Source organism: Cajanus cajan, chromosome 3 (assembly GCF_000230855.2).
Source record: "Cajanus cajan strain Asha chromosome 3, NIPB_CcT2T_4, whole genome shotgun sequence".
In the NCBI taxonomy this organism is placed as follows: Eukaryota; Viridiplantae; Streptophyta; class Magnoliopsida; order Fabales; family Fabaceae; genus Cajanus; species Cajanus cajan.
In genome coordinates, this window is record NC_138519.1 from 53,503,266 (window position 1) to 53,528,889 (window position 25,624).

A 25,624-nucleotide genomic window follows, 5' to 3' on the forward strand; every position below is an offset into this window, starting at 1 on the left:
CCTAACTCCTTTTTGAATATATAAAAGCCCGCTTCGAAGGTTTCTTTCCAAATCCTTTCTTTTACCGCTTTCATTTATCGCTTTTTGATTGTTGCATTGCACGTTTAAAACTTTCATCATGTAGATAGTTTACTTATAATCGTTCTAATAAATAGGGGTAGTTTAGTAATTTTACGCTATTATTTATGAAATAATCTGTCATAGGGAACCCGAAAGGGGCGTTGTGGGGTGCTAACACCTTCCCCACACGTAATCGACTCCCTTACCCAAACTCTGGTTGTAATGGCCAAAGTTGATTTGCGAAAATCAATTGCCTTATGTCTTTTTCCAATGTTTTGAGTAAAACATTGGTGGCGACTCCAAGAACCCCTTTTTGCGAAAACCACTAATCCATGGAGGGTCCCGTTTGGGATTAATACGGATTGGTGAGAATTATTTAACAAAATTGTTAGTTCGATGAGGTCTCAGTTTGAGAATAAGTCGTTCTAACAATCCATCATTTTTCAAAACTAAAAAGAGTCCGACCATCGTCGCGAATGCCAATGTCCGTTTCGGCGGGTGGCGACAGATGGCGACTCCACTGGGGAAGCCTCGAGAGTCAGTCCCATTTAGTGATGGATTATTTCTAAAATGATAGTTTAAAATTACTTCATTACCCCTCGCTTGTATGATAATATGTTTTACCTAATTGGCTTTAATAACTGTTGGATGTTTAAATTTTCGCAATTGTTTGAAATATAAACTGCACACGAACCTTTGCACACAACAGTTCCCTCTATACCCGGGGGCATGAGTGGAAAGCCATAGGGAGTGGATGCTAGTACGGCCAGTTGTCGAATGGGTCTATAGGTGCCCGTAGACCGTTGTCAGAAAGCATCACTCAAGGTGAAAACCATGAACTCAAGTCCGACAGTGCGTTGGAGCTTTCCATCGACTTACGACGAGAGGGATTGGGTCCCTATAATGGGGGCACCTTGGGGGCCTTAGACCGGTGAGAACAGTTAGAACCTCCTTGAATATGCACTTGTCTGCAGGATACCCCTACCTCGTGATTCACTCGTGACTGTTCGTGGATGAGTGAATTGTTTGTGCATTGTTTATGTGACATTGTTTGAGCATACATTGCATTCTTTAAACATACAACATTCCCCTTTTAGAATAAGAATAAATAGGAATAAGAATCTTCCATTACATGGTGTTAACATCTACCCTCATCACATTCATGTAGGTAGTTTCCCTTTTCACCCAAAAAATACAAAAAACAAAATACAAAAAAAAAGGGTTATTTATCCAAACCAAGCAATATCATGCATCATCTTAGGAGCATCCTGAAAACATGATAATGCTTAGTTGAATAAACACAATGCATGCATATTCAACGCCATCATCTCATATCATGCATTCTTATCGAAGATCATGGAGGGATCTAGGGGAGTGCAAGGGCAGTTGAAGAAAGTGGACTTCTTGTTATACCGTGCCGAGAGGTTGGACCACCTCTGTTCTTTGATGCCACATGAGGCTCGTGTTGAGTTCGAGAAATCATATGGACGAGTCCTCGATTTGATGAAGATATGTGTGGATCCGGCCTTTCTGAGAGCATTGGTTCACTTTTGGAGTCTCGATCTGCATTGCTTCGAGTTCCCCCAGTTTGACTTAGTTCCTACTCTCGAGGAGTACGAGCTCATGCTGCGATGGCCCAAATCAGCAGGGGTCTATGTTTTTCATGGTAATTATGTGGCCGTGGAGAGGGTCGCTACTCAAGTCAAACTACCATCACGATCATCTGCCTTAGTGGGGAACAACAGTATCAAAGGTTGGAAGCTCGCTATGATTGAGGATCACCTTTCTTCCTTAGCTGGTGAGGGAGATTGGTTAGCTTTCAACAAGACTCTAGCATTAGCCGTGTTTGGGACAGTCCTATTCCCCTTTCACGCTAACACAGTGGACCATGCCGCTATGGATGCTTTCTTCGCATGGGACGTGCACATGAAGAGTCCCGTGCCTGCCATTCTTGCCGACACCTTGCTTTCTGTCAACATATCTCAGCAGAAGCAAGGGAAGATTATCCGATGCTGCACCTCCTTGTTATATGTGTGGAGCATCACACACTTCTACGCCTCTAGTCACATGGGGACTTTGCCCGATCCGTTGAGGAGCTTTTCGAAGATCCCCGTATGCCGCCGTTATGCTTCCGAATGGAAGGAAGAGATGGAACAGTGGAGCATTGAGCACTTCACATGGGTTTGTCCTTGGTTCCGTCCGAGCAATGTATTGATGAGATGCGGCAGTTACCCAAGCGTACCTTTGATGGGCCTCAGAGGTTGCATAGCTTATTCACCTAGATTGGCTATGAGGCAACTTATGAGGACTCAGATTGTTCCTACTAAAGAGAAGCTTGGAGGATTGTGTTTCTCCTTTGATTCCGAGCATCAAAGGGACATGCACGCTGTTGTTAGAGCGTGGGAGAGACCAATCTATGAGGGAGATCGAGAGCTTGGAAAGCCTCGGGTATCCGTCTCCACCGACTACAAGACTTGGAGGAGCAAGAGGGGAGTGCCCCAACCATCCACCTCTTGCGCAACCGCAGTTACGAGGAGGTTGCTGCAAGAACAAGTCGATGCCTTGACCAAGAAGCTGGAAATCATGGGAGCTCAGATGAGAGTTCTTGAGGAGAAAAGCGAAGAATCCAGTTTCGCCATTGACGGTCTACAAAGGCAGTGCAAGAAAAATGACCATGAGATAGAGCGGCTCAAGGACGAGTGTGCTAACCTTAATGAGAAGGCTATTCGGGCATCCAAAATGCCAAAGGTCGAACCGAGTAGTCAACTCCGAGATGTCAACGCAAAGATAGAACGCCTTGAAGCCGAGTACACAAGGCAGGCACAGTTGATCAAGGATATGCAAGATGATCTACTCTTGACTCGATCCGATGCACAGCAATGGCGGGAAGTTGCTCAACAACAAACCGCAAGCCTTTCCGATTTTCGCAAGAAGGAAAGGGAAGGATTAGCACATATGGCTAAGCTCCGAGAGGAGAAGGATCGAGTCGAAGACGAGCTTAATGAGCTGCAAGCCATGATCAACTACTATATTCAAAAGGCGAAGGACGCTCAAAAGATTAGTGATAATATGAGCCAAGCAGTCCATACGCAAGCCGAAGCAATGGCCCGTCATGTAGAGGAAGCCGAAGTTGAATGGAGAAGAAACATGAACCCGCCTGTGGGTTTCTATCGGCTTTTCTCATTTTGTAAAAATTTGCTTCGAAGCATTGTATAATGAGTTGTACACTTTCTTTGATTAATAAATCGAATTTTTGAGATCTATGAAATCTTTCAATTGCCTTTGCATTTCATAGTCATTCATTTGCATACATCTCTCCTAGTAATTCATTAATAACATTAATAAAAAGAAAGGATTAATCGATGCGTATGTTCAGAATGGATCGCACGCCGTTTGTTATTAAGTGTAAGCCAACAAACGCGCCAAGCGAACGCACATCAACTCCGTTGTTGGTAATCAAGACGAATAAAGGGGAAGGTCCGACACCGTTGAAGATCACTGCTCCAAGACCTTTTCCCTACGAATCGAATAAGGCTGTGCCATGGATATACGACATCCATTCTTCTGCCGACAGCGATATCTCTAACATCGCTGGACTTGGGGGCATGACTAGGAGTGGCAGGATCTACACTCCCGAAGATCTTCATGATAAAGCTCCCAAGAATAAAGGAAAGGAAAAAGAAAAAGAGAAAATCGAGGAAAATAAAGAATCCGAGGAGGAGACTGACGAGCTGTTAAAATATATCCGACAGAGCGAGTACTCCATCGTGGATCAACTTTATAGGACGCCAGCAAAGATTACTCTGTTGTCGTTGATCCTAAGCTCCGAACCGCATCGGCAAGCTCTGTTGAAAGTCTTGAACGAGGCGTACGTGTCGCACACTATCTCCCAAGACAAGTTTGAGGGGATTGTTAGTCACATCACGGCTAATGATCACCTCACTTTCACCGATGAAGAAATCCCCGTTGAGGGACCGAATCACAACAAGCCCTTGCACATCTCTGTAAAGTGCAAGGAATATCACATCGCTAAAGTCTTGGTGGATAATGGATCTTCCTTGAATGTGATGCCAAAAAGAACGTTTGATCAAGTGGCATTCAAGGGAATCCAAATGCGCCCGAGCAACATGATCGTCCGAGCTTTCGACGGTTCTAAAAGAGAAGTGGTGGGAGAAATCAATCTTCCAATCCAAATTGGACCCACCATCTTTAATGTCGAATTTCAAGTGATGGACATTACTCCCGCGTACAGCTGTCTCCTCGGTCGACCTTGGATTCATGATGCGAAAGCTGTTCCCTCTACGCTCCACCAGAAAGTCAAATTCATAGTGGGTGACAAGCTGGTGACCGTACAAGCCGAAGATGACATACTCATCAGCAAGCCATCTGCCATAACTTACGTGGATGCAGCAGAGGAAGCTCTAGAGACCGCCTTCCAAGCATTGGAGATTGCCAATGTCGAAACGTTTCCCCGAGAAATGAAGAAGGTAGCCTACATGCTCACCAAGAACGGATACTTGCCTGGACAAGGACTTGGCAAGGATTCCCAAGGAATTCCCGAGCTACCCATTATTAAGGATAATCCGGGGAAACAAGGGTTAGGATACAACCCTAATAAAGATCAAAGGACGAAGAGGAACCAAGATCCTTCTCGACGTTCTTTAAGCCAGATCTTTAGGAAGGTCGGTTCACAAGTGTCAAGGCCGGTCGTCGTCATCAAGTGCTCTTCTTCTTCCGATAGGGATGTATAGACCTGATGACTGTTAGAGATCACTCCTCGGGGACAGCCCGACCCCCGAGCCTCGATAGGGCACATGTTTCCGCTAGAATTATAATAAAATCGTTCTTTATTAGTTCTTATTGCTTCTTTTCTTGCTTGCAATAAATTTCTAGACCATATTATTTTTAACCCTGTTTGAATAAGCATGAATGAGGTTAAAATCGTCTTAATAACAATAAACCTGCATCATTTTTATGTGGAAGTGTGTGTGACAACTTGGAGCACCTTTCCTTGGCCTCGATAAGTGCCATCATGGATAAAAAAGAAATCCTTTAAGGACAAAATCCTAAAAACAAAAAAAGCTCGACAGGAAACCCAAAAAGGGGGCTGCGCAAAAATAAGAGCAAAGAACCCGCTAGGAATCCCACAAAAGGGTGACCTAGGCAAAAATTAGGGTTGCAAAAATGAAACAAAGGTCCGCTGAGACGCCACAAAGGGGTGTTTTAGGCAAAAATAAGGACAATAAAAAAAAAAGCAAAAGAAATCCATGATGGTACCATGAGCTGAATTCAAAAAGAAAGGTTTAAGGGAAGCTATCTAAGTTGTCGAATCACAACGTCAATAACAAGACTTTCTTAACTTCATAAGTGTTTAATCAAACAAGCCTAAACACATGAGCCTACCTTGGCCAGCCATTCTTACAAAAACCGTTTTCAAAACAATAATAATCCCCTCTAAAACACAAACTTTTGAACAAAAATATCTTTCCTTTCTTTTCTCTTGTCCCAAATGATTTTAGAATAATCTAGTGGAAACATGGAGATATAGTGGTCAATAGGAGGGTTGATACGTCTTCTAAAGGAAGGGAAGGATCACTGGGTTGATGAAACCAATCTCGATATAACACGCATCATTCCTCGGTTATAGAAATCGGCAGCGCACAGTCCGTCTAGAGGAATGGCAAAATCCAAGCAAAGAAACGCATCGGTTAATTCTTTTGAAAAATAAATCAAATAGAATTAGGTGCATCCTACCGCATACATGCATACAGATGATAGGTGTACTGGAAGATCACTTATTCTCTGTTTATTTCCAAAAAAAAAAAAAAAAAAAAAAACAATGCGCCCGTACCATGTTCAGTACGCCCGTACTAAAATTAGGGTTACGAACAAATTTTCAACTCAATACGGGCGTACTGAAATGAATACGGCTATATTGGCCATAACGTCCACACCAATACGGGCGTATTGATTTCAATACGGCCCGTATTGGCCCATTCTTTTGTACATCAACAGTAAGGTCAGTACGGCCGTACTGAATTCAATACGGGCCGTACTGACCTAATTTTTTCTATAAATACGTCCCTCCTCCTCTCATTCATCACAACATCTTCATTCCTCTGCGTACTTTATCTGTGAGTGTGTTTGAGATCCCTCCGATTCCGAAAAATGGCCGAGTCTTCAAGGAAGAGGCAGAGGGTCCCTGCGCAACTTGAAATGACCGCGCGACACCAAGAGAGGTTGGATTTCCTCGAGTTATTCGTCTTCCAGCCGTCGAGGGTGCTCGACTTCAGCATCCTTCGGGCAATGGAATGGGAAGATGAGGTCAGAGGCTACATCGATGCCATAGGATGGGGGTTCCTCCTTGATCCCCACCCTAAGATCTATCCGACCGCGACAGAGGAATTTCTGGCTACCGTCGGTGTCACAGAGTCGACGAACAGCTACGGCGCAACGGTCTACTCTATAGACTTCTGGATGAAGGGAGGATACCGCTCCCTGACACTGGATGAATTCAACGTTCAGGCTGGTTTCTTTCGGCGAGCCGATCAGTTGGAATATCGGGACGCCGTCTGTGAGTGCCCTGATAATCTGACCCCGACCGAGATGTGGAGAGAGGTCACGGGTCAAATGGATTATCACGCTGGAGTAAAGGGTACCCGGCTCCCGACTGCGCTCCGGATTTGCCACAAGCTGATCACCAGCTCCATCCACGCCAGACTGAAGAGTCCAGAGACAGTAACGCGGCAGGATCTGCTAGCTCTTTACTGCATGGCCACCGGGCAGAAGGCCAACCCCGGATTCTTTTTTCTCGAACATATAAAGAATCTGGGGGCAAGAGAGGGCAGCGACGCTCGGCGAGGATACATTTTGGTCTCTACGCTCCTTTCACGACTCGCCGAGACTTAGGGATGCCCTGATGGCGTAGATGCGGGGGAGTTGGCGCCCAAGCCTATCAATGCTGCCACCCTGCTCAATATGAAGATCATTGCTAAGGCAGGGAGGCAATATGTACGTGCGACCACTCGCGACACCTTCAGTGAGCTTTTCGAGAACATCGAGCTCCCGGGTGAAGGGGACCCGCAGACAGAGGCCGACACCTCGCAGCAAGACAGGGCCTACTTTGATGCTCGTTTCGACGCGTTGCAGCAGAGCATCGACGCCCGATTCGACACTGCGCAGCACAACATTGACGCCCTGAGACAGGATTTTGACAACCTGTCAGTCTGGCTGCATCGTCGCTTCCCAGACCCTCCACAGGATCCGCCGGCAGAGGAATGAAGACCGACCATTTGCTGTGTTTTCCTGCTTTTTGTTTATTTTGATTGATCGGGCTGTGCCCCACTCTTTTTATCATCATTGTACAAATTTCATTCCGTTTGATTAATGAAATTTTCCACTTTCGAGTTCAAAGTTCTTTAGCACTTTAATTTCTGTACAGAAAAAGCCGAAAAAAGCCGAAATCGACAAAGAAGGCAAAAATTCAGAAAATCCAACAATCGTACAGAATAACTGAGCCTGGAGAGGCTTGCCGAAATAATACTCCCCGGAGACATCTCAGCTTGCACTCTTGGGCCGAATTCCCAGTGAAAGCTATCAGAGCAAGATCAGCAAGATTCCCCAATGGAAGCATGATCATCCAAACAAAATATCCGAGTCAAAGGACTTAGACTTCCTCAGTGGAAGATAGCTTTCCAACTCGAGCGACGAGTGAAGCTAAGCCTGAAGAGGCTTTCTAAATAATACTCTGGGATACATAAGATCCTCAATCCCCATTCGCCTATGTAGACCCCTAAAATTGTCCGGGTCAGAAATAAAGCTTGAAGACTCTCGAAGACTGAAGGAAGATCAGCCAGAAGGACTCCTGGAAGGCCCTAGGAGGGTTCTCTGTAGGTCTAGAGGTCTTAGAATAGCTTAAAATAAGGAAGTGGAGGGAATGAAGCCCAATACGGCCGTACTAAACTTAATACGGCCGTATTGAAGCTTCAATATGGCCGCAGTGAACTCAATACGGCGTATTGAAGTTTCTGAACTTCAATACGGCCGTACTGAAATCAATACGGCCGTATTGAAGCTTCAATACAGCCGCAGTGAACTCAATACGGCCGTATTGAAATTTCTGAGCTTCAATACGGCCGTATTGAACTCAATACGGCCGTATTGAAGTTCAAAAATTTCAATACGGCCGTATTGATTCTGTAGCCCGTATTGGGCCTGTTCCCTATAAATATGACGTCAATTGGACGTCATTCCACACTTTGGAACATAGTTTCAACCCTCTCCTTGAGTATTCTGGGGTTTTTGAGCAGTGTTCTGCCCTAGAAATCACTCGGAGAGTTGATCCGACGAAGTTCTTGAGCCTCGAGCCATTTTGCTTGAGGATCGAACCTAGTCGAAGGGAAATCCTCCGGATTTCCGTAGTCAAAAGTTTTTAGGAAGGAGCGAGCGAGCTTGTAGAGCGAGGGAACGCCAAAAAGCTTCCCAGTTTTACGAAATATATAAAAGCACGCTTCAAAGGTTTCTTCTTAAAGTCCTTCCTTTTACTGCTTTCTGTGTGCATATTTAACTGTCATCATGTAGATAGTTAATTTATAATTGCTTAGAATAAATAGGGGTAATTTAGTAATTTTACACTGTTATTTTAGAAATAATCTGTCATAGGGAACCCGAAAGGGGCGCTGTGGGGTGCTAACACCTTCCCCACGCGTAACCGACTCCCTTACCCAACTCTGGTTGTAATGGCCAAAGTTGATTTATAAAATCAATTGCCTTATCCCTTTTTCCAATGTTTTGAGTAAAACATTGGTGGCGACTCCACGAACCCTTTTACTACGAAAACCACTAATCCATGGAGGGTCCCGCTTGGGATTAACATGGATTGGTGAGACATTTAATAAATAAATTGGATAAGATCGACAAGGTCTCAGTTTGAGAACAAGTCGTTCTAATAATCCAATACATTTTCAAAACTAAAATAAAAGCGAGCTCGACCGTCTTCGCGACCGCCGAGGCCCGTTTGGGCCGGTGGCGACAGATGGCGACTCCGCTGGGGAAGCTTCGAGAGTCAGTCCCATTTAGTGACAGATTATTTTTAACAAATAATAGTTAAAAATTACTTTATTACCCCTCACTTGTATGATAACATGTTTATCTATTTGGCTTTAAATAACTGTTGTATTTTTAAATTTACGCAATTGTTTGAAATAAAAACTGCACACAAACCTTTGCACACAACAGTTCCCTCTATACCCGGGGGCATGAGTGATTAACCATAGGGAGTGGATGTTAGTACGGCCGGTTGTCGAATGGGTCTATAGGTGCCCGTAGACCGTTGTCGGAAAACATCACTCAAGGTGATAACCATGAACTTGAGTCCGACGGTGCGTTGGAGCTTTCCATCGACCTACGATGAGAGGAATTGGGTCCCTATAATGGGGGCACCTTGGGGGCCTTGGACTGGTGAGAACAGTTAGAACCTACCTTGAATATGCACTTTTCTGCAGGAGACCCCTACCTCGTGATTCGCTCGTGACTGTTCGTGGATGAGTGAATTGTTTGTGCATTCGTTATGTGGTATTGTTTGTGCATTAATAAAGAAAAAACCTCGTGATAAGGTCTAAGAATAATCCCCATGCATGAAAATACCATGACATGAGAGGAAAGACTATGTGTGGAAATATAATAAAAGTGAGGAGCATGTACATCATTACCAATAAGACATCATGCATCCTCATAGACCATGCATTTTAGGTTCACCAATACCTCTTGACATGAGTAAAAGTGACCCATAATTATCGAGATTCTCCGTTGAGGAGAGATCATAAGTCAAGGAGGGTGGTAACACTCTGTTTTAAAAAGGTAGCGCCTTAAAAATGGAGGGTTATCAAGGTCATGTCAAGAGCGTATTCATTCCATAAATTAATTAGATTAAATATTCATTTTTAGAAAGTGGCTGGTCATCTCTCTGTCCTCACACGCGCAAAGAAAATCAAGAAAATGGAAGCGCTAGAGGAACAAAACAAGAAGCTCACGACCGAGCTTTCACAGCTCAAAGAGCAGATGGCGCAAATGTTGGAACTCATGCGTCACCATAACATTCATGGATCTCATCACAGTGACCATGGGTCCCATCATGAGGGAGAGGAGGAAGAGCATGAAGAAGATCCTCCACATGCCATACCTATTGGGGCTGGAATTGTGATCAAAGAGCCCGAGGTTTCAAAAGAACAATTCCACGCCCTAGAGGATCGGTTGAGGGCTATGGAGGGGCATGATTTTGACATCAAAGATGCCGCCGACATGTGCCTAGTGAGGGACATTCAATTCCCTCCTAAATTTAAAGTGCCAGATTTCCCAAAATACGTGGGATCGACTTGCCCCAAGAGTCATCTCACCATGTACTGCCGAAAGATGGCTGCATATGCCACAAATGAAAAGCTCTTGATCCATTGCTTCCAAGAGAGCTTAGCTGATACCGCGCTCAACTGGTATATGCAGCTAGATGGAAATCTAGTACATACATGGAGGCAGTTGGCCGACGCCTTTCTCAAGCGCTATAAATACAACATCGACCTAACACCCGATAGGTCTGATCTTCAAGCCTTGAGCAAGAATAATGATGAATCTTTCAAGGCTACGCCCAACGATGGAGGGAGTTGGCGGCACAGATAGAGCCCCCGCTGTCGGACAAGGAGACGGTGTCCATATTCATCAATTCGTTGACTGGTCCCTATTATGACAAGATGATAGGGAACACAACGACACTCTTCTCAGACATCATCACCATTGGGGAAAGGGTGGAACAAGGATTGAAAAGTGGGAAGCTAGCTAAGTCTTCCCAATCATTCGAGGCTAAGAAGATCTTCGGGAAGAAGAAAGAGGGAGGAGTCAACGCTGTAACCATTTCTCCATCTTCTTCCACTTCGAAGTCGGGAAAGTCGCAATACAAGCCTGTGAGGAAGTTTGATAAACTTCCGACCACATATAGCGACCTCCTGCCGAAGCTAGTGGAAGCAAGTCTTCTAGCTTATGTTCCACCGAGGAAATTTGATCCACCATACCCCGACTGGTACAAACCACAAGACAATTGTCTATACCATTCGGGGGCATCGGGGCATTCAACGGAGGACTGTAAAGTTCTCAAATATAAGGTCCAAGACCTTATTGATGCTGGGTGGGTCACTTTCGATTCGACAGCACCCGACGTGAGCAAGAATCCTCTACCAAAGCAGGAGTAGAGAATGGCAAGCCACAATAGGGCCCCTCCATATTTTTCTTTTCTCTTAGGGACTCGTGATCAGTACCCGAGATCATGAGGACCTTTTCATGTAAATAAGGGTTTTGTACAGTTTTACATACATATATCAATAAAGAGGCATTTTTCACATATCACTCTCTCTTTTGTTCTTTTCTCTCTTTCCTCATTAACATTAATAATTCTAAACCTAAACAGAACCAATAAAATAATTATGTCTGTAATTGTTCGCTCTAACCGGGATCCAAAAGTTGAGGATGAATGGGTTGAGTTGGACAGTGATGAGAAGACCATCTCTCCGGATCTGCAAAGACTGCTAGACCAAGAAACTCGTCTACTCCAACCGTGTCAAGAGAAATTGGAGACCGTGAATTTGGGGCAGGGCCGAGAAATAAAAGAGGTCAATATTGGGACCCATATCAGTGATGAAATAAGGACACATGTTTCCACTATGATTATAATAAAATCATTCTTTCTCATTGCTTCTTTTCTTGCTTATAATAAAATTCTAAACCACATTTTTTTTAACCCTGTTTGAATAAACATGAATGAGGTTAAAATCATCTTAATAATAATAAACCCACATTATTTTTATGTGGAAGTGTGTGTGACAACTTGGAGCACCTTCCCTTGGCCTCGACAAGTGCCATCATGGATAAAAAGAAATCCTTTAAAATAAAAAAGGCTCGGCAGGAAACCCAAAAAGGGGACTGCGCAAAAATAAGAGCAAAAGACCCGCTAGGAATCCCATGAAAGGGTGACCTAGGCAAAAGTTAGGGTTGCAAAAATAAACAAAAACAAAAGTCCGCTAAAACGCCACAAAAGGGTGTTTTAGGCAAAAATAAGGACAATCAAAAAACAAAAGAAATCCATGATGGTACCATGAACCGAATTCAAAAAGAAAGGTTCAAGAGAAGCTATCCAAGTTGTCAAAATCACAACGTCAATAAACAAAGATTTTCTTAACTTCATAAGTGTTTAATCAAACAAGCCTAAACACATAAGCCCACCTTGGCCAAACATTCTTACAAAATCCATTTTTCAAAAATAAAATAATCCCCTCTAAAACATAAACTTTTGAAAATATATCCTTTCCTTCTTTTCTCTCTTGTCCCAAAAGATTTTGGAATAATCTAGTGGAAGCATGGAGAAATAAATCATCACTGATAATGGATCTAATCTGAACAACCAAATGGTGGAAGAACTGTGCCAAGAATTCAAAGATCCAACACAACTCTTCCCCATATCGGCCAAAGATGAACGGGGCAGTCGAGGCAACCAATAAGAGCATCAAGAAAATAGTGCAAAAGATGGTTGTCTCATTTAAAGACTGGCATGAGATGTTACCCTTCGCTCTTCATGGCTATAGGACTTCAGTACGCACGTCTGCAGGAGCTACTCCATTCTCCCTCATCTATGAGATGGAGGCAGTTTTACTCGTCGAAGTCGAGATACCTTCTCTAAGGGTAATCGTGAAAACAAAACTTTCCAAGGCAGAATGGGTTCAAAGCCGATACGACCAGTTGAACCTTATCAAAGAGAAACGGCTGAACGCCATATGCCATGGTCAAGCCTATCAGAGGAAGATCAAAAAGGCTTTTGACAAAAAAAGTCCACCCTCAAGTCTACCATGAGGGAGAGTTGGTAATAAAGAAATTGCCATCAGCTCAAAAGGACAAAATCGGAAAGTGGGCCCCAAATCACGAAGGACCGTACGTGGTAAAGCGAGCTTTCTCAGGAGGAGCATTGATCCTCACAAACATGGATGGGGAAGAACTTCGATACCTAGTCAACACTGACGTGGTAAAGAAGTACTATGCTTGAAGACGTTGCTTGCATAGGCCCGCTAGGACGAAAACCCAAAAAGGGCGTCCTAGGCAAAAGTTAGGGCAAAATAAAAAGCCCGCCAGTACAAGGGTACTAGGCAAAACAAAGGCAAAAATTATCCCCGCTAGGATACGTCCTAGGCAAAAGTTAGGGGCAAAAGAATAAGATGTAAAAACAAAGCAAGCAACGATCGCTTGAATCGAAAACCAAAAGGCGATTCAAGTGATTATCTTCTAGAAGCAAGCGTCTTGCAGCATCTACACTCCTGGCTCAGGCCGAAGCAATTAGGGGAACGTAAAGAGCAACAATTACAGATATAATTGTTAAGCCCAATGTATATAGCCTACCCTGGCCAGCCATTCTTCAGAAATTTCCTTCTGTATATCTTTCTGTAAAAAAACACTTGTGAATATCAAATAAAATATCCATTTGTTTCTTTTCTCTCTTGACCATGTGATTATGCCTCTAAATTGATGTTTCAAAAATTGTACGAAACTCTTTTAATAATCGGTCAAATAAAGAAAATTGGAGGGGTTCCTATAAAATCCATAAATCTCCTGCATAAAGGCTCATAAAAATACTCCCTCGCGTCAATGACAGAAAGTCCTCCAAGAAGAAGAGGATAGGGAGAGCCACTCACTTTTCTAAATAAATGAACAAAAATAAAAATTGTATTGCATGCATCACACATATTAATTGCACATTTAAAGACCTTATCATGAGGCAATTGCATAAAATAGAAAAAATAGAAAAATTGCTTGTGTATGACAGCAGCAAACAAAATGCAAAGATTCAGAAAATCAACAGCGTCATACAGAATAACTGAGCCTGGAGAGGCTTGCCGAAAGAATACTCTCAGAATAACTGAGCCTGGAGAGGCTTGCCGAAACAATACTCCCACAGAATAACTGAGCCTGGAGAGGCTCGCCGAAATAATACTCTCTCAAAATAATTGAGCCTGGAGAGGCTCGCCGAAATAATACTCTCTCATAATAACTGAGACATTTCTGTACAGAAAAAGCCGAAAAACAACAGAAAAGGCAAAAATACAGAAAAAGCCAAAAAATAACAAAAAAGGCAAAAATACAGAAAAAGCCAAAAAAATGACAAAAAAGGCAAACATACAGAAAAAGTCAAAAGTCGACAAAAAAAAGACAAAGATTTCACATCTTTCAGAATAACTGAGCCTAGAGAGGCTCGCCGAAATAATACTCTCAAAATAATTGAGCCTGGAGAGGCTTGCTGAAATAATACTCTTTCAGAATAATTGAGCCTGGAGAGGCTTGCAGAAATAATACTTCCTCAGAATAACTAAAGCCTGGAGAGGCTTGTAGAAAAAATACTCCCCCAACTGTACAGAGTAAATGAGCCTGGAGAGGCTCGCAGAAATAATACTCCCCAGAGAAAACCCAGCTCGCGCTCAGAACAAATCCCCAGCGAGAGCTATCAAAGCAAGATCGACAAAATTCCCAATGGAAGCACGATCGCCCAAGCAGTATATCTAGTCAAAGGACTTAAAACTTCCTCAGTGAAGATAGCTCTTCAACTCAAGCGTTGAGTGAGGCTAAGCCTGCAGAGGCTTCCTAAAAAATACTCTGGGATACATAAGATCCCTCATTCCCCAATCGCCTACTCAGAGGCATCCCTGCAAAAAGAGAAAAATCAAAAATATCAATAAGTATTCCCCAAGCGGAATCTGGCACTCAGCCGAACACTGAACTTCAAATCCCCAGTCGCCTACACAAGAGGCACTCCTTCAAAAAGGAAAACCCAAAAAAAAAGAAAAAATCAATAACAATTCCCCAAGCGGAATTTGGCTTTTTAGCCAATCATTGAACGTCAAGCTGATACGCCTAACAGAAGAGGCTAATCAAAATCAACGAAAGAATCCCCAGCGGATAACAGCCTACACAGAGGCGACAAAAATCAGAAAACCCAAAAGAGATACCCGAATAAAGATAACCGGGATACTCCACCAACGTCAAAGGACGTCAGCCAAACATAAGGCATCGCTCAATTCAAGAAGAGCATCTGTGTCTACACCCCAAGGAAACAGAAATTCCTCAATGGGTACCAACAATGCAATGCAAGTTGGGGCACAGGAACCTATGAATGACTGCACATCCCCTAGACGGATCCCTGCGTTATCCAGCCCTCAGTGGCACAAAATCAGAAAAACCGTCGAAGCAGCATCGTGGACTGTGGAGACAAAATCATATCAAAGCCTAAAAGGCAATACCCAGCTACCCAGTTGTCGAGAGCACCGAGGTATGCACCAGCCTGGAGAGGCAATACTCAGCTGCCCAGTTGTCGAGAGCACCGAGGTATGCACCAGCCTGGAGAGGCAATACTCAGCTACCCAGTTGTCGAGAGCACCGAGGTATGCACCAGCCTGGAGAGGCAATACTCAGCTGCCCAGTTGTCGAGAGCACCGAGGTATGCACCAGCCTGGAGAGGCAATACTCAGCTACCCAGTTGTCGAGAGCACCGAGGTATGCACCAGCTTGGAGAGGCAATACTCAGCTGCCCAGTTGTCGAGAGCACTGAGGTATGCACCAGCCTGGAGAGGCAATACTCAGCTGCCCAGTTGTCGAGAGCACCGAGGTATGCACAAGCCTGGAGAGGCAATACTCAGCTACCCAGTTGTCGAGAGCACCGAGGTATGCACAAGCCTGAGAGGTAATACTCTGCTACCCAGTTGTCGAGAGCACCGAGGTATGCACAAGCCTGGAGAGGCAATACTCAGCTGCCCAGTTGTCGAGAGCACCGAGGTATGCACAGGCCTGGAGAGGCAGTACTCAGCTACCCAGTTGTCGAGAGCACCGAGGTATGCATGAGCCTGGAGAGGCGACGACTAATACTCAACCTGGAGAGGCTACTCAACAATTTTCCCACCTGAAGACATTACAAGTCGGAAGGATGGCTTATTCCCCGGACAATTGGGTCAACTCCTTTACTTGTCAGCCGGTACACCAAAAGACCGTTTGACTAAGTAAAGGGGGGGCAGCTGTAGACCCCTAAAATTGTCCGGGTCGGAAATAAAGCTTGAAGACTCTCGAAGACTGAAGGAAGATCAGCCAGAAGGACTCCTGGAAGGCCCTAGGAGGGTTCTCTGTAGGTCTAGAGGTCTTAGAATAGCTTAAAATAAGGAAGTGGAGGGAATGAAGCCCAATACGGCCGTACTAAACTTAATACGGCCGTATTGAAGCTTCAATATGGCCGCAGTGAACTCAATACGGCGTATTGAAGTTTCTGAACTTCAATACGGCCGTACTGAAATCAATACGGCCGTATTGAAGCTTCAATACAGCCGTAGTGAACTCAATACGGCCGTATTGAAATTTCTGAGCTTCAATACGGCCGTATTGAACTCAATACGGCCGTATTGAAGTTCAAAAATTTCAATACGGCCGTATTGATTCTGTAGCCCGTATTGGGTCTGTTCCCTATAAATATGACGTCAATTGGACGTCATTCCACACTTTGGAACATAGTTTCAACCCTCTCCTTGAGTATTCTGGGGTTTTTGAGCAGTGTTCTACCCTAGAAATCACTCGGAGAGTTGATCCGACGAAGTTCTTGAGCCTCGAGCCATTTTGCTTGAGGATCGAACCTAGTCGAAGGGAAATCCTCCGGATTTCCGTAGTCAAAAGTTTTTAGGAAGGAGCGAGCGAGCTTGTAGAGCGAGGGAACGCCAAAAAGCTTCCCAGTTTTACGAAATATATAAAAGCACGCTTCAAAGGTTTCTTCTTAAAGTCCTTCCTTTTACTGCTTTCTGTGTGCATATTTAACTGTCATCATGTAGATAGTTAATTTATAATTGCTTAGAATAAATAGGGGTAATTTAGTAATTTTACACTGTTATTTTAGAAATAATCTGTCATAGGGAACCCGAAAGGGGCGCTGTGGGGTGCTAACACCTTCCCCACGCGTAACCGACTCCCTTACCCAACTCTGGTTGTAATGGCCAAAGTTGATTTATAAAATCAATTGCCTTATCCCTTTTTCCAATGTTTTGAGTAAAACATTGGTGGCGACTCCACGAACCCTTTTACTACGAAAACCACTAATCCATGGAGGGTCCCGCTTGGGATTAACATGGATTGGTGAGACATTTAATAAATAAATTGGATAAGATCGACAAGGTCTCAGTTTGAGAACAAGTCGTTCTAATAATCCAATACATTTTCAAAACTAAAATAAAAGCGAGCTCGACCGTCTTCGCGACCGCCGAGGCCCGTTTGGGCCGGTGGCGACAGCCTACTCAGAGGCACTCCTTCAAAAAGAGAAAATCCGAAAAGATCAATAACCATTCCCCGAGCGGAATTCGGTATTCAACCAAACACCGAACGTCAAGATAATCCGCCTAAACAAAAGAGGCCAATCAAGATCAATACGACAGAATCCCCCAGCGGATAACAGCCTACGCAGAGGCAACAAAACCAGAAAATCAAAAAAGTCACCTGAATAAGGATAACCGGGATACTCCACCAACGTCGAAATGACGTCAGCCAATCATAAGGCATCGCTCACCTCAGAAAGAGAATCTTTGTGTCTGCATCCCCAAGGAATCAGAATTTCCCCAGTGGGCACCAACTACGCAATGGAAAGTTGGGACACAAGAACCTATGAGTAACTGCACATCCCCTAGACGGATCCCTGCGTTATCCAGCCCTCAGCGGCACCAAAATCAAAAACAACCGTCGAAGCAGCATCGTGGACTGTGGAGACAAAATCATCACAAATCCCTGGAGAGGGCAAACTCACGCTACCAAAGTGACCAGAAGCACGGAGGTATGCAACCCTGGGGAGGGCAAACCGCAGACCCTGGAGAGGGCAAACTCACGCTACCAAAGTGATGGAAGCTAAGTGAAGGAGATTGATGTTCTCCACTTGTTCCATGCTTGGACCGTGATGCTTTTGAGGTTGACTCCTTGAAATCTCGGAAATCTCCATTGAAGAAGCTTCAAAGGAGGTGAAGTCTATGAAGGAGGTTCGGTTACTTCTCTTGGATAGAGAAGTTTGATGAACCAAGACAAGGTAGAAGGAACCTTGAGGGAAACCTAAAGAGATAGTTCTCCACGGTTTTTAGGTGACTCTTGATTGAGAGAAAATTCAGATTTCATTCTCAAAAATGTTCAAAAGTGTTTTACAATCAAAGAATTACAAGTTTATAGGAGTAGGAAACTTAGAGAGCAAGCTAGTCTTGACCATGGTTCACTAGGAACCATGGTTGAGTCTAGATAAACCGTCCAAGGTCAAGAGGCTTGGAGAGCAAGCTTCTCACTTGGCTTGCTTGGTAAGCTAGCCAAGGAGAAGCTTGTGCTTCAAGCTTCCAAGCTTAAGAAACTCCATGAATTTCGTCCAAGTGTGAACACAAGTGTTCACACAAGTGTGAACACAAGTGTGAACACACTTCTAAGGTGGGCGGCTTCTTGGAATTAATTTACTCCTTTTGATTTGAAAATGGTTAATTTGGTTTAGTTAGGTTCATTCAATGGGAATGGAACCTAGCTAAATCAAATCTATGAAAAATTAGGAGTAAAATGAGTCCAATATGAAAAATTTAGCCTAGGACCACCTTTGGCTAAATTGCTAGGAGCACTCTCTAGCTTACTAAGGACACTCTGTAATTTGCTAATGCCATTCCTACTAGAAAACTAAGAAAAGAATGTATTTCTAGGTTAGGTTAAATGGAGTCAAAGTGTCCAAGTAACCTACCCTAGAATCAATATACAATAGCTACTAAAAAGGGAAATAAAGTGCCTTACAAATACAAAGGCAAAAATAACCTATAAAAAAGAAACTATGTACAAGATATTTACAACATATGAAAAAGGTCTTCAAAATCATCCCATTCCTCTTGGTTCTTTTAATGTATCTCCTCTTGGATTCCTTGGCCTTGGCCATAGTCTATCATCCCCTCCCTCTTGAAAAGGATTTGACCTCAAATCTCGAGGGTCTTCATGATGATCATCCACACCTACAAATATATAATACCATTCATTAGAGGTGATATTGTCAATCAATAAATGTGAAAGGTATATCCTAAGAGGAATCCTTTCATAGAACCTAAAGAAATTGATGATACTAGACCTTCTAAAATAATGAATAGGATTCTCTCCTAAACATAGTCTAGGTATATTACTAAACCCTAAGAAAGTGCTAAAACTAAGACTATAACACACTAAAGACTTAATCCTAAAAACTAGAACATCTTGCCTAAAGTACCCTATGTGGTAACCTAGGCATTTCCTAGAAAATAAGGAAAATACTACTAAGAAATTTCCTAAACAATTTTGGATTATATTATTTGTTGGATAGTTATGAAAAGAATTTGTCACAAGGAACCTTGAAGGTTCAGATGTTATATCCAACAAATAATATATTCCATAAATTGGGTGCATTATTGACACAACTAAGGTAGGAAGACTATCTACCTTGGGCACCACCAAGGAAGTAGCATGAGCAGTAGAACTAAAAGAAGTCCACTTCTCCTTCACAAAATCTTGAAGTTGAGATTCTTTTTCTTTAAAAATAATGGATTTGAGAATCTCTTCTTCAAGACTAGTGGTAGCGTGAGGGTAAGAGTTAAGGTCTTTATGAATAAAGAGAATAGTTTTCATAGGTTCTTTATTGACAAAGTAATTCACTTTAGACATAACTCCCTTAGAGGATATTTCTTCCTCTTTACTCTTCCCTACTTTCTCACTTTTTCTTTTTATTTTCATTTGTGTTTGATCCTCAGCCACTTGTTGAGGTGAGAGAGGATAAAACACAAATTTCTTTTCCTTATGAGTGAAGGTAATTTCATTAGTAAGACCATCATGTACTGTTTTCTTTTCAAATTGCCATGGTCTTCCTAACAAAATATGACAAGCTTCCATTGGTACTATATCACATAAAACTTGGTCCTCATACTTCCCAATGGAAAACTTGACCTTCACTTGTTGGTTAACTACTATGTCACCATCCTTATTAAGCCATTGCAAATGATAAGGTTGAGGATGTGGCATAGTAATTAGATTCAACTTTTTAACCAACCTAGTGCTACAACAGTTGCACCATGAACCACTATCAACAATGAGAGAACAAGCATTATTTAAAACATTACATCTTGTATGAAAGATGTTCTCTCGTTGTGATAGGGTACCACTAGGTTGATTATGAAGGATTCTCCTAAGCATTAGGAGCTCTCCTTCATAAGGATAAATTGGCTCCACTTTGGACCTCTGAAGCTTTGTTTCAACCTCACTCTCACTAGAAGAGGAGGTAGTAGTCTCTTCTTGACTACTATAAGTGTCATGCCCCCTTAAGATCATAACTTTCTTTGTAGGACATTGAGAAGCAATGTGACCTCTCCCTAGACACTTGAAACATTTAATATCACTAGTCTTTGTGCTAGTGTGTGGAGTGATGAGATCTATATCCTTATCTTTATTTTTCTCTTTCCTTTTAGCCAATTCTTTGGAGGGTTCTGAAATAATTTTCTTTTCAAAAGGTTTTTCTTCCTCCAAGTAGTCTTTCCTAAGAGATCTAGAGTGGGAGCTTTCTCTTTTAGAAGATTTTCTCAACATTTGTTGTTCTACCTTTACACAAAGTTGGACCAAGTCATTTAGGTCCCTGTAGGGTAGTAGCTCCACTTGGTCTCTAATCTCTAAATTAAGACCACTTAAGAATCTGGCTACTGTAGTGGCTTCCTCTTCTCTTATGCATGCCCTCATCATTAAAAGCTCCATTTGTTGTCTATAGAGTTCTACAGACATATCTCTTTGTTGAAGCCTTTGGAGCTTATTCATAAGCTCCCTACCATAGTAAGAGGGAATGTGTCTCCTCCTCAATGCACTCCTAAGATCATTCCAATATTGGATAGGTGGATCATTGTGGAGACGTCTTTCTCTTTCCAAAGAGGTCCACCAATACATTGCATGCCCTTGAAAGCTAAGGGTTGCAAGAGGGACTTTTCTTTCTTCACTTACCCTATGGCAAGCAAAGAGTTGTTCTACCTTCATCTCCCAATCAAGGTAGGCCTCCACATCATCCTTCCCAAAAAATTGAGGCAGATCCACCTTGGATTCCCTAGTTTTAATAGTTCTTCTTGGGGGAGGTTGATAATGGTTACCTACATTAAGGCTTTCATTAGGAGATGTGTATTGTGAATGTGAACTCCTACTCTTTTTCCTATGTTTTCTCATATCTTCTTTCAATTTTTCTTCCTCTTGCTTTAAAATTCTCAACTCTTCCTCAAGATAAGCAAGATGTCCTTCTCTTTCAATTCTTTCCTTCTCTCTTTCAATGGATTCTTGCTTTTTCCATAGTTTAAGTGATTTGAGCTCTTTAGTGATATAAGAAAGACTTTTTGGAGAGCCATCACTTTCACTATTGGAGGAATTTTGAGACATTTTAATTCAAGAGATATTTTCCACACAAAAATAGTTTTTTATGAAAATAAGGTTTTGGAGTGCTTTAGACTTGGCACTTAGAGGTCTAAGAGTACAAATTGAACTTTGGAGGGAGGTGAGCTACTAAAGAGCCACTTAATAACCAAGCCTCTTCAAGTAAAAATCTCTAAACCCCCTTGTACTTTTGTCTTGCACAAAACAATTTTCACAAAGAACTTTTCTTAAAGGAAAAATAACAAGCAAGTGCCTATGTGTACAATTTATAAGATGCTTGAAAACATAAAGAGCAAGAAAACTTAAATTGCTTGAAAACTTAAATGACTGAAAACATAAATTGCTTAAAACATAAATTGCTTGAAAACTTAAACTAGACGTTGAAAGCAATTAAACCTAAGTGAGAGCTTGAAAGGCACCAAAGACCTTCAAGGACCACTCTCACAAGTACTACACGTGAATTACTATAAGAGTTCTTAAGAAGAGATGGAGATACACCAAAGGCACTCCAAGACACTCCTTAATAAAGGCCTTGTACAAAAATTTAGAAAGCAAAAAATTACAAGGTAAATGAAATTCAAATTTGCTTCAAATGAAATGTAAATTTACACTCCAAATGAAATGTAAATTCACTCTCAAATGAATTTAGTGGCTGCACCTAATTTCAAAGAAAACAAATTAGCCACTAATTTAGAACAAATTTAGAGACGGATTTTGTAATGAAAAACTAGGTTTTAGAAACCAAAATTTCCGTCACTAAATTTAGTTCTAAATTTTCACAAAAATTTTCACAATTGGTTTAGTTTCTTGTTGCTCCAAATCAGCCACCAACTGCAGCCTCACAAGGTGTGTCACTCCTCTCTTTAGAAGCAACTTTGATGTTAGTCACTTCTAGGTGTTTCCAAGAGCCTAGCCACCAAGAGAGAACAAACTCCCTAAGCAACCACCAAAGCCTTCAAGTGGATGTCCTTTGCCTTGGCCTCCTACACCTTTCAAGAAGCACTCAACCACCTTCAAGACTGAATATTAGTGCTAAAACTGAAAATGAACAATTTAGAATGGCTACACCAAGTGGTAGAAGAAAATGAGACAAAACTAGAAAGAGTTCCACAAATTGACAAGCAAAAATTAAGGCAAATTTGGAAGCTAGTACACACAAGAGTAACCTAGGAAAGGCACTAGAATGGATTACAAAATTAAAAGCTAAGATTATGAACAAAAACAAGACACAATATGTGGCTGGACCAACACAAAAATGTCACACAAAATAGATCAAAACCGAGAGCAATATTTTCTCAAATTTTCACTCCTTTGGCTTTTCTTTTGCTATTTTCTTTCTTTTTCTTTTGCAAATTATTTTTCACTTATTTTTCTTTGTATGTTCAGGAGTTTCAATGCCTTTTAAGCACTTATATGTCTCGGTTTCAATATAGAAAAACTGCAGCAAAATTATGACACAAAACAAGAGGTGTTCACAAGTATGTTTTCACTAGTGCTTCACTATTTTGTAGTATTTTTTTTTTTTAGGTCAAATTTTTAAGCACTTTGTTTCTTTGTTTTTTCTCAAGCAATTAGGACACTCACACCTCTGTTTTGGTTCTGTTTTAAGGTCCAAAAAATTTCAATAAGTTTCAGCCACAACACAAGACACAAGGAAACCTAATAGGAGAGTGTTTAACAATTTAATTTGACAAAACTTTTAATATGACATAATAGAAACCTAACTCTAGGAAATTTGCTAGAACTAATAGCAAATTAAGAACTCAAACATGTAAAGCAAAAGCACATATAGGAAGGTTCAGATTTAATAAGAAAATACACAACAAATTTCGGACTCAAGAACACAAAACAAAAATTAGGTTAAAACAAGCTAGTCTAGGATTCAATGACATTCAAAGGACTACACATGACTCTAGACAAAACATATGATTCAAAAACAAAAACATACACTAAGTATTGTCAATGTCCAATCACGGACTCATGCTTATAGGAATAGAGAGACTCAAGCAAAAATAAAAGCACAAGCACATGAACCTAAGGCACAAACCGAAAATGATTCAAAAGAATAGGAACAAGCAAACATGAATCATTTACTTCAAACTTGACATATAGGATCCATCAAAAATTTTATTAAAACTATATCCATGCAGCAAACACAATTATAGACAAAATAAGGAAGGAACAACACGGATTCTATGAAGAAAAAATTTAGAAAACATAACCTCAAGAGCACTAGGCTCTAGATACCAAAAATGATGGAACTAGGTGAGGAGATTGATGATTCCTTCACTTGTTCCATGCTTGGACCGTGATGCTTTTGAGGTTGACTCCTTGAAATCTCGGAAATCTCCATGGAAGAAGCTTCAAAGGAGGTGAAGTCTATGAAGGAGGTTCAGTTACTTCTCTTGGATAGAGAAGTTTGAAGAACCAAGACAAGGTAGAAGGAACCTTGAGGGAAACCTAAAGAGATAGTTCTCCACGGTTTTTAGGTGACTCTTGATTGAGAGAAAATTCAGATTTCATTCTCAAAAATGTTCAAAAGTGTTTTACAATCAAAGAATTACAAGTTTATAGGAGTAGGAAACTTAGAGAGCAAGCTAGTCTTGACCATGGTTCACTAGGAACCATGGTTGAGTCTAGATAAACCGTCCAAGGTCAAGAGGCTTGGAGAGCAAGCTTCTCACTTGGCTTGCTTGGTAAGCTAGCCAAGGAGAAGCTTGTGCTTCAAGCTTCCAAGCTTAAGAAACTCCATGAATTTCGTCCAAGTGTGAACACAAGTGTTCACACAAGTGTGAACACAAGTGTGAACACACTTCTAAGGTGGGCGGCTTCTTGGAATTAATTTACTCCTTTTGATTTGAAAATGGTTAATTTGGTTTAGTTAGGTTCATTCAATGGGAATGGAACCTAGCTAAATCAAATCTATGAAAAATTTAGCCTAGGACCACCTTTGGCTAAATTGCTAGGAGCACTCTCTAGCTTACTAAGGACACTCTGTAATTTGCTAATGCCACTCCTACTAGAAAACTAAGAAAAGAATGTATTTCTAGGTTAGGTTAAATGGAGTCAAAGTGTCCAAGTAACCTACCCTAGAATCAATATACAATAGCTACTAAAAAGGGAAATAAAGTGCCTTACAAATACAAAGGCAAAAATAACCTATACAAAAGAAACTATGTACAAGATATTTACAACATATGAAAAAGGTCTTCAAAATCATCCCATTCCTCTTGGTTCTTTTAATGTATCTCCTCTTGGATTCCTTGGCCTTGGCCATAGTCTATCACAAAGTGGCCAGAAGCACGGAGGTATGCAACCCTGGAGAGGGCAAACTCACGCTACCGAGGTCGTCAGAAACACCGAGGTATGCACGAGCCTGGAGAGGCGACGACTAATACTCAGCTACCGACGTCGTCAGAAACACGGAGGTATGCAGCTGCCAACGTCGTCAGAAACACGGAGGCATGCAGACCCTGGAGAGGGCAAACTCAAGCTGCCAAGGTGATCAGAAACACCGAGGTATGCACGAGCCTGGAGAGGCGACGACTAATACTCAGCTATCGACGTCGTCAGAAACACGGAGGTATGCAGCTGCCAACGTTGTCAGAAACACGGAGGCATGCAAACCCTGGAGAGGGCAAACTCACACTACCGAGGTCGTCAGAAACACCGAGGTATGCACGAGCCTGGAGAGGCGATGACTAATACTCAGCTACCGATGTCGTCAGAAACACGGAGGTATGCAGCTGCCAACGTCGTCAGAAACACAGAGGCATGCAGACCCTGGAGAGGGCAAACTCACGCTACCGAGGTCGTCAGAAACACCGAGGTATGCACGAGCCTGGAGATGCGACGACTAATACTCAGCTACCGACGTCGTCAGAAACACGGAGGTATGCAGCTGCCAACGTCGTCAGAAACACGGAGGCATGCAGACCCTGGAGAGGGCAAACTCACGCTACCAAGGTCGTCAGAAACACCGAGGTATGCACGAGCCTGGAGAGGCAACGACTAATACTCACCCTGGAGAGGGCAAACTCAACCTAGAGAGGCTACTCAACAATTTTCCCACCTGAAGACACTACAA